General features: G+C 37.8%; 1 long non-coding RNA gene across 1 annotated transcript; it reads right to left on the reverse strand.

Moving 5' to 3' along the window:
- Positions 1 to 1,451: 1,451 nt before the first annotated feature.
- On the reverse strand, positions 1,452 to 6,074 carry LOC118160400. Its single transcript, XR_004747464.1, has 4 exons — positions 5,628 to 6,074; positions 4,057 to 4,110; positions 3,365 to 3,493; positions 1,452 to 1,968 (listed from the first exon to the last, which is right to left on the reverse strand). It is a non-coding gene; the product is annotated as an uncharacterized LOC118160400 (long non-coding RNA).
- Positions 6,075 to 7,446: the final 1,372 nt, after the last annotated feature.

Below are 7,446 nucleotides of genomic sequence, written 5' to 3' on the forward strand. Positions count from 1 at the left end.
TGGGTTTTACCTGCCATATTTTGCATTCCTTGCTGCACAGATTTCAGAGAAGCCTTTCAGCCTGTTTTACTCCTTTTCACTGTGGTGGCTAATAGCACTTGCTGCCTGCACCCTCTCCTGTATCATTTACTATTTCTAAGACATGCAGGACTCCAATCAAAATTTATGGTCCAGGAGTGCTAGTGGGGCTTTGCTGCTGGTGTGGTTCTGCAGCCTGATGTATTTACAATGCTTAAATGCAAGTGTTTACTGCCTCTACATCCCTTAAGCTGTTCTCTCTGAGGAAACCCCCAAGAGGTCTTTAGAACACATTGGTCATGACTGAAGGTTTCTGAAAACACAATTTCCACTGTCCTTTATGGGGACAGTGCCTTTTACAACTATTTCTGGTAGAATGCCCCTCTGTGCCCAACAGAGCCTGGTGAAACTGATGAGCTGTGGCTGAAATCTTTCTTTTATTGCAATGGGGATCTCCAAGTTTGAGGTTAGACTTAAGGCATTAGAGAAAATAATTCCAAAACATTCCAAAGCCAATTAATTTTGCCTGTGTTGGGATTTAAAAGACATTAAAAGGTCTGTGTCTCCTACAACCAAAGCTTGATATGCATGATCCATTTGCTTTTAACAGTCAGTCTGGCTTTACTGAAAAGTATGCTAACCATTAAATGGAACTGGAGAGAGTGAAAAAGGGGAAAAGGAGGACAAATCTCACACACTGAGCTACCAGAGGCTTTAATTAACTATTTTTGAGAATAATCTAATATTTCCAATACACCAGTCTTCAGTAATTGTTAAGATATTTTCTAATATGACAGAATCTTCTAATATTTCAGGGCCCAGCCTCCAAGTTTTGTGGAGCCTAAGCTCTGGGGACAGCTTTCTTCAGCTGCTGATTGCTTGTTCTTACCTTACTCAGTTTAAGCTATACTTTTGTCTTGAAACTTAATCTCTTTTTAAAGAGTTTTAAATAATATGGGTATTTGTCTATTTAAGCTCTATGCAAATTTTGTGATTTTATACTTTACTTATTTAGTTAATACAGAAAAAAAAAAAAAAAAAAAAAAAAAGACATTTCCTACAAGTCCAAATGCATTGGTTATCTTGCTCAACACACCTCTAAAGTGAAAACGCACTTCCTTTAAGCAGCAGTCCCTTCAAAAGTGTCTCGGTTGAAGTAGCAAATGACTTTTGTCACCACGGATGTGATTCATTTTGTATAAATTATTGCTCACAAAGTTAGGTGTCAAAATATCATGGCTGGTCATTTAGTCTTTATCTGAAGCAATTGGAGAGAAAGAGGCATCTCTCCAGATTGCAAAGAGACCTTTAACTAAAGACTTCACAGAGGAAAATATTTATAAATTCATGAGATGGTTCATTCCACCTACTTTACATACTAATTTTATCGTGGATGAAAGGACTGCTGAAGGGTTGTTTTTGTAGGCTTTTGGTCTCTCTCTCTCTCTGTCCATTTCTAATTCTGAAACAGCTAGAGTTATATGAAGTGAGACCAATAAAAACGGTAAAATATTTTTCTATTCTGCTTCATGAGAAACTCTCACAAGTGGTTGCTTGGAAGCTGATTACTAACTGATGTAATTCATAGGATCAAGAAAAAGTAACAAATGATGTCAATAGAAAAAGAAACAGAAATCTGTTTCCCTGCAATCTATGTCAGGGTATTCTCAGATGTAAGTGGTAACAAAAGACATATCAAAAAGAGAAAATTCGGGCAGAACAGTGGCTGTATAACTTTAGCTATGGTAATGCTCATTATTAGATTTTGAAAAAGCATTCAGTACCCAGTGGCTTATATTTTTCCCACCATCCTTGTACTTTGTTGAAGCCTGTTCTCAGTGCCCAAGGTGCTGACTTGGGTGCAGTGTCTGCAGCTCTGAAATGGCATGGCTGAAGGTCTGGGCTATGGGTCTGCCATCCACCACTCATGTACAGGGCCTGGGGAAGCAACTTGGAAAAGCAGGGTCATGGTCATATATGTTGGTCAGGGGATAGCATCCTGGCTATGGGAAGGACAGGGGAACGGTGTACAGTTCTCGGGACTGAAAGCTGAAACTAGGATTTCAAGTCATATCATGACTTGCCAGGCCAAGTGAGAGCCTTATCTGCTCCTAGCTTGGACCAGATAACTTTCATGGAAAACTCAGACATACAGATGAGAGTAATTCTATGTAAAGAAAAACACCCTGGTATTACTCACAAGTAAAAGCTTATGTTGGTACTGCAGCAAAAACAAGGAAGATCAGTGTTTTGCAGAGCACCAAATCCTCATGAAAACCTTAAAAGCACAGCACAAGAATTTTCAAAAGGTTCTTAACTCCATGGGATCTTTGAGCCTGAGGCACTCCTAAAGCCCTGTTCATAATTATCAAAATATTACATACCATATTCTGAATTCTGAGGGAAAATGCTAGTGTCTATGGTTTCAGCATAGTCTGATGTATTTTTTACTGTCAGACATATTCATTTAGTAACTAAATTTGAAATTTTTAGTAGTCTCCTTGTCTGTCTGAAAATATATATTTTTAAAATTTTGTTCCAGCACCCAGAATGCAATAAACTCTAGGAACAATATATTATGAAAAAAAATAGGGCACATGACCTAACAAACAGTGAATACAATCTCATATCCAAGGCCTATTTCACTGTACAGTGCTACCTGTGCTAATATAGTCTGGGCAAAGAGTTTCAGATACCACAGGCTTTGGAATCTTAATCAGATAGACAATTTTTCCAGAAAAAAATAAAGTAAAATTTTAGTGATATTTTGGATGAAAGGTTATGCTTCGTACATTCAAAATGCCAAGATTCTGGAAGCCAAATTCTCTAACATCAGAAGTGGGTCCCTGAAGTACACAAAATATATCCATGTGTCTTGGATGGAACCAAGTCCCGTATACAAAACAAATTAATTCTCTTGAAATATAATTTTATCATTTGCTGCTTGAAGACACTTTATTTTATGATCGGATAACATGTAAAAGAACTGGATCAGGTTCATCCTAGACATTTCACTTCATTTATTTTGGTACTGAGTTCTTTTTTGCATAGCCTTTCAGATGTGAAGAAATGCATTCAGATTTTGAAACAAAAATTTACTTAGAACTGGAGAGTAACAACTTTCTTATTGCAGCTATGTTAGTGGGACTCTAGAGTGTTAAAAATCTTTTCTTTTTTATTCTTTTATTTAGGATTGGCTTCCATATACTTTCTTTCTCAGGAAAGCATTGAACTATCATTTTCCAATGGAAATAGCAATGGAATAGCAATTTCTGTGATATGAGATCTACTATAAAATCCTGCGTGGATTAAACAACCTACATAACGGGTCAGGCCAAAGACCCACCTCACAGTCTTCTGTCTCCAGCAACAATCATCGGCAGATTCCTTGAGATGAGAGCAAAGATGATCCTTCAACAGAGGTATCCCTTCTTTCTTGGACCACCATGAAAACTACCCAAAGGCTCTTCCTATGCTTTGGAAATGTTAAATATATTATGTTAAATTACATGTTAAATATAATGTTAAAATATTGTTTAAACTATTTTTATAATAATGTTTAAAAATATTATGTATAAAATACTAAGAATGAAAAAAAAAAAAAAAAAAAAAAGAAGACAAAGTACATCTGCTGGTTGTCTGTGTTCTCTGTCAATTTATTTCTTTTCTGTTAGAAGACTGGGGCCTGGAAGCAATGGGTGGGAAAAGTTGTCTGCCAGCTCTGGGAGCTGGAACCACTGGAAAATGGAGGGGATCTTCTGCCTTGGAAATAAGCAAACATTTTTAGCTGCTGGGACCTTCTGGAGAACAAGGCAGAAAAAGCAGACAGAGGACAGGGAACTTGCAACACCACCAGAAACAGGGCAAGCTCTGCAACGAGTAAAGAGGAAAGCTCAGGCCTCAGAAACATGCCTCTGGCTTTGAAGGAAACCCAGTTTCCATGAGAGATACAGAGAAAACTGTGCAGTTCAATCACAAAATAATTAAGAATTTAATTCAGAGTATTTTTGCAGAGAAATTAAGAATGACATCACCTACCTCTGAAGCAGTTCCATCTATAGGTGTGAATGAAATGTGGTCTACTTAAAATAGCTTTAAAATGAAAAGGTATTTTAAAGAAAAAAATAAAGTAAGTTGCTTTAAGGTAAAATTGTGAAAACTAAGAAAGTATTATCTTAACAGAACTTGGCTAACTCCCCTAGTCTAATGAAACATGATAACCTCTGTTGTTACAATAATTTGTTTATCTTGTCAATGAAGGAGCACTGGAATAGTGCTGTTCAATAGAATGTGAAATGTGTACGGAAGCAATTTCCTCGAATGTATGGATATCAGATTAAATAAAAATGTGATATGGTGATACCTGGAATATTGTGGCTACCTGATTTTTTAAAAAAAAAAAAAAAAAAAAAAAAAAAAAGGTCATTCAGATTGTTTAGAGTTCAGAGTTGGAGATGATAAGACAGAAAATTGCAAATTTTATCTATCAAGAGCCTTTGAAAGACCATGATTGTTTAGGAAATATAGAAACTGAAGAATATAGAAAGAAATGTACTTTTAGTTTCACAAGTATGTCATAAACCCAAAATTTCAGAAAACTTGAGGTTTGTACATACCAATGCACAATATCTGTGCATTACAGGAATATTCAGGGACATAGTAGTTAATATAAGGAGCCCCAACAAGGGAGTGACATCTGCTCTTTTGTAAACCTAAGCCAACTTTTAATTTGTAGGAAAAAGAAGGAAACTTAAACACATTTACTGTATTACTTTTGCCTATTTCTGGGTCTGTTACCATTTTTCTGTAATATTCGATACTAGCCACTGGCAAATGGTGGCAGCATATTGGATCAGCTGAACATAGTTCTGATCTAAAACAGCGATTTTCACCTTCCGTTCAAGACCTGATCAGGGGCTTCCTAAGTTTGACTCTGCATTATTCAAAAAGCATGGCAAATTCATTATTCATGATTCTTCAATTACTTTATATTTTCATTTCATTTTTAGCTTTCAGTTTTTAAATCCAATTCAGTTTTACTGACAACTTTTCGCTAATTTGGTTATTATCACTTTTCACTTGTTTTTTTGAAGGGTGCATCCATCTTGTACTTTAGTTTAGATGGGTTTCAAGTTTCACCATTTTGGACATTTTCATTTTCATCCAATGTATCAGAATGCATTCAATGAAGAGTAGAATAAAATAAATTTCAAACTTCTAGTTTAAGCTATTTAAAAACGAGCTTTACTGGGACTAATTACATTAGCATCACAGACACATGGCAGGGTAATTCTGCCTTGCCTGTGGCAATACAAATTTCACATCTCATCAGCTCACTCCCAAAAGCAGCTTTGTGCTAGGAAGTGACCAGCTTGAAACCTTCAGGTCTGTTTCTTGTTACTTCAAGAGTCCATCAGGAAGATCAGCCAGGGTACTTTTGTTCACATTAATTCCAATAATTACTTTGTTTCTGCTCCTAGCAATCCCTAGAAGCAGGTGTGATCCAGCCTATTCTTTTCATACAAGCTGAATCACAGCTGCCATGATAAAAGATCCTTCATTCTCTCCTAATACTTATTTTGGGTAAATTTTCCCTCATTTTAACTTACCTTACTGGACAACCAATAATGGACAGCTTAGTGGAATGAATGAATGAACAAACATATGAATCTCCCTTGTACAGTTAATGTGTCTTTGCACCAATTATTTGACAAAGCAGCAGCATCTGCAACACAAAAATTGGTTGTTTACCTCTTTGCCACCTTTCAGGATGATTAATTATACAGTGTTTGGGGGAGAGGCACAGAGGGTACTTGGGTTAACAGATAACCTACCCTTGGGGATGGTGTGGCTGAACATAGCAAAAGCAGTAAAATTAATGCAGACTTCTTGAGAAGTATGCCATTGTACTGAAGAGAGACATTAAATATTGTGGCCTGGGATTCCTGCTTTGGCAAAGAACAAGTAAGAAATTGAGATCCTCAGCTGATGGAAAATGTCACACCACCACTTTCTCCCTCCCCACCCCACCTCTGCCCCCTTCTTCTTGTTATGCAGCTTAGTTATTTTTTTCCAACATCTCCTACATTTTGCAATTCCCTGTACACGCTATAAAATGATTTTCTTGGTTCCAACAAAGATGCTTAAGACATTTTTTCAAAACTTAGCAAAAAGTTCATCTACGTATTGACCTAAAATCCATGTTGACCTTTCTTCATCTTAAAATAGTTGAGTATGCAGTTTAATTGTTATACAGTTTGCAAAAATAGAAATATGTCTTTATAGAGGACTGTTAAAGAAAGTGAATCTTTCATTCCTCTAGAACCACAGCCCACATAACTGATGGGTAAGACATCATGTTGAGTAGGGAGGTAACAGTATATGTAAATTCCTTGAGTTCCTTCAGGACTCTTGGATGAGGAACATCTGGTACTAACAACTTGTTACTTACTTTTTCTCATGTTCTCGTTACATTTTCTCAGTTTCTTTTAAAATTTATTCTAAATTGACCGGTCAATTTCACAGAATCACAGAAATGTTGAGGTAGGAAGGGACCTCTGGGTCCATCTGGTCCAACCCCAGCTCAAGCAGGGACACCCAGAGCAGGCTGCCCAGGACCATGTCCAGGCGGCTTTTGAAGATGCCCAAGGAGGAGACCCCTCAGCCTCTCTGGGCAGCCTGTGCCAGGGCTCCATCACCCGCCCAGCACAGAATTTCTGCCTGGTGCTCAGAGGGTGCCTCCTGGGTGCCCGGCTGTGCCCATGGCCTCCTGTCCTGGCACTGGGCACCACTGAGCAGAGCCTGGCTCCGGCCTCTCTGCACCCTCCCTTCAGGGATTTACAGACACTGACGAGATCCCCCTGAGCCTCCTCTGCTCCAGGCTGAGCAGCCCCAGCTCTCCCAGCCTCTCCTCACAGGCCTTTCATCATCTTGGTGGCCCTCCACTGGCCTTTTCCCAGTATGTCCATGTCTCTTGAACATTGGAGTTGTATGTAATACCCTGTAAAATAAAATAAAATAAAATAAAAAATCAGTGTGAGAGCCTCCCTCGTCTTTTCTGGAACGAATACTGATTTAAAGAATTTAGTTCTGTATTGCAGTATCCTCTCCAGTACTACTTTTACACCTCAGTACTCTAATAATCCAATACTCTTCTTGGCAGACATCCTGCTTCTGAAGTGTTCAGAACATTTATTTTTTATTACTTTTTATTATTATTATTATTTTTATGCCTTAAGTGAGTAGTTCCTCTGAATTACTTTTGGCCTGCCCTGTTATGGTTTTACATTTCATTCATCCATTTATTCTGTGAACTGCTTTGTTTTCCATTGACTTAGCCCTGAACTTTTTGATAGCTTATGAAGCAGCAGTAAAACTGAAGGACTTGTAGGTCATTTCCATATGGAGCACAAGGTGGAAAGAACAGAG

The sequence above is a fragment of the Oxyura jamaicensis genome, chromosome 1 (genome assembly GCF_011077185.1).
Source record: "Oxyura jamaicensis isolate SHBP4307 breed ruddy duck chromosome 1, BPBGC_Ojam_1.0, whole genome shotgun sequence".
NCBI classification, from domain to species: domain Eukaryota; kingdom Metazoa; phylum Chordata; class Aves; order Anseriformes; family Anatidae; genus Oxyura; species Oxyura jamaicensis.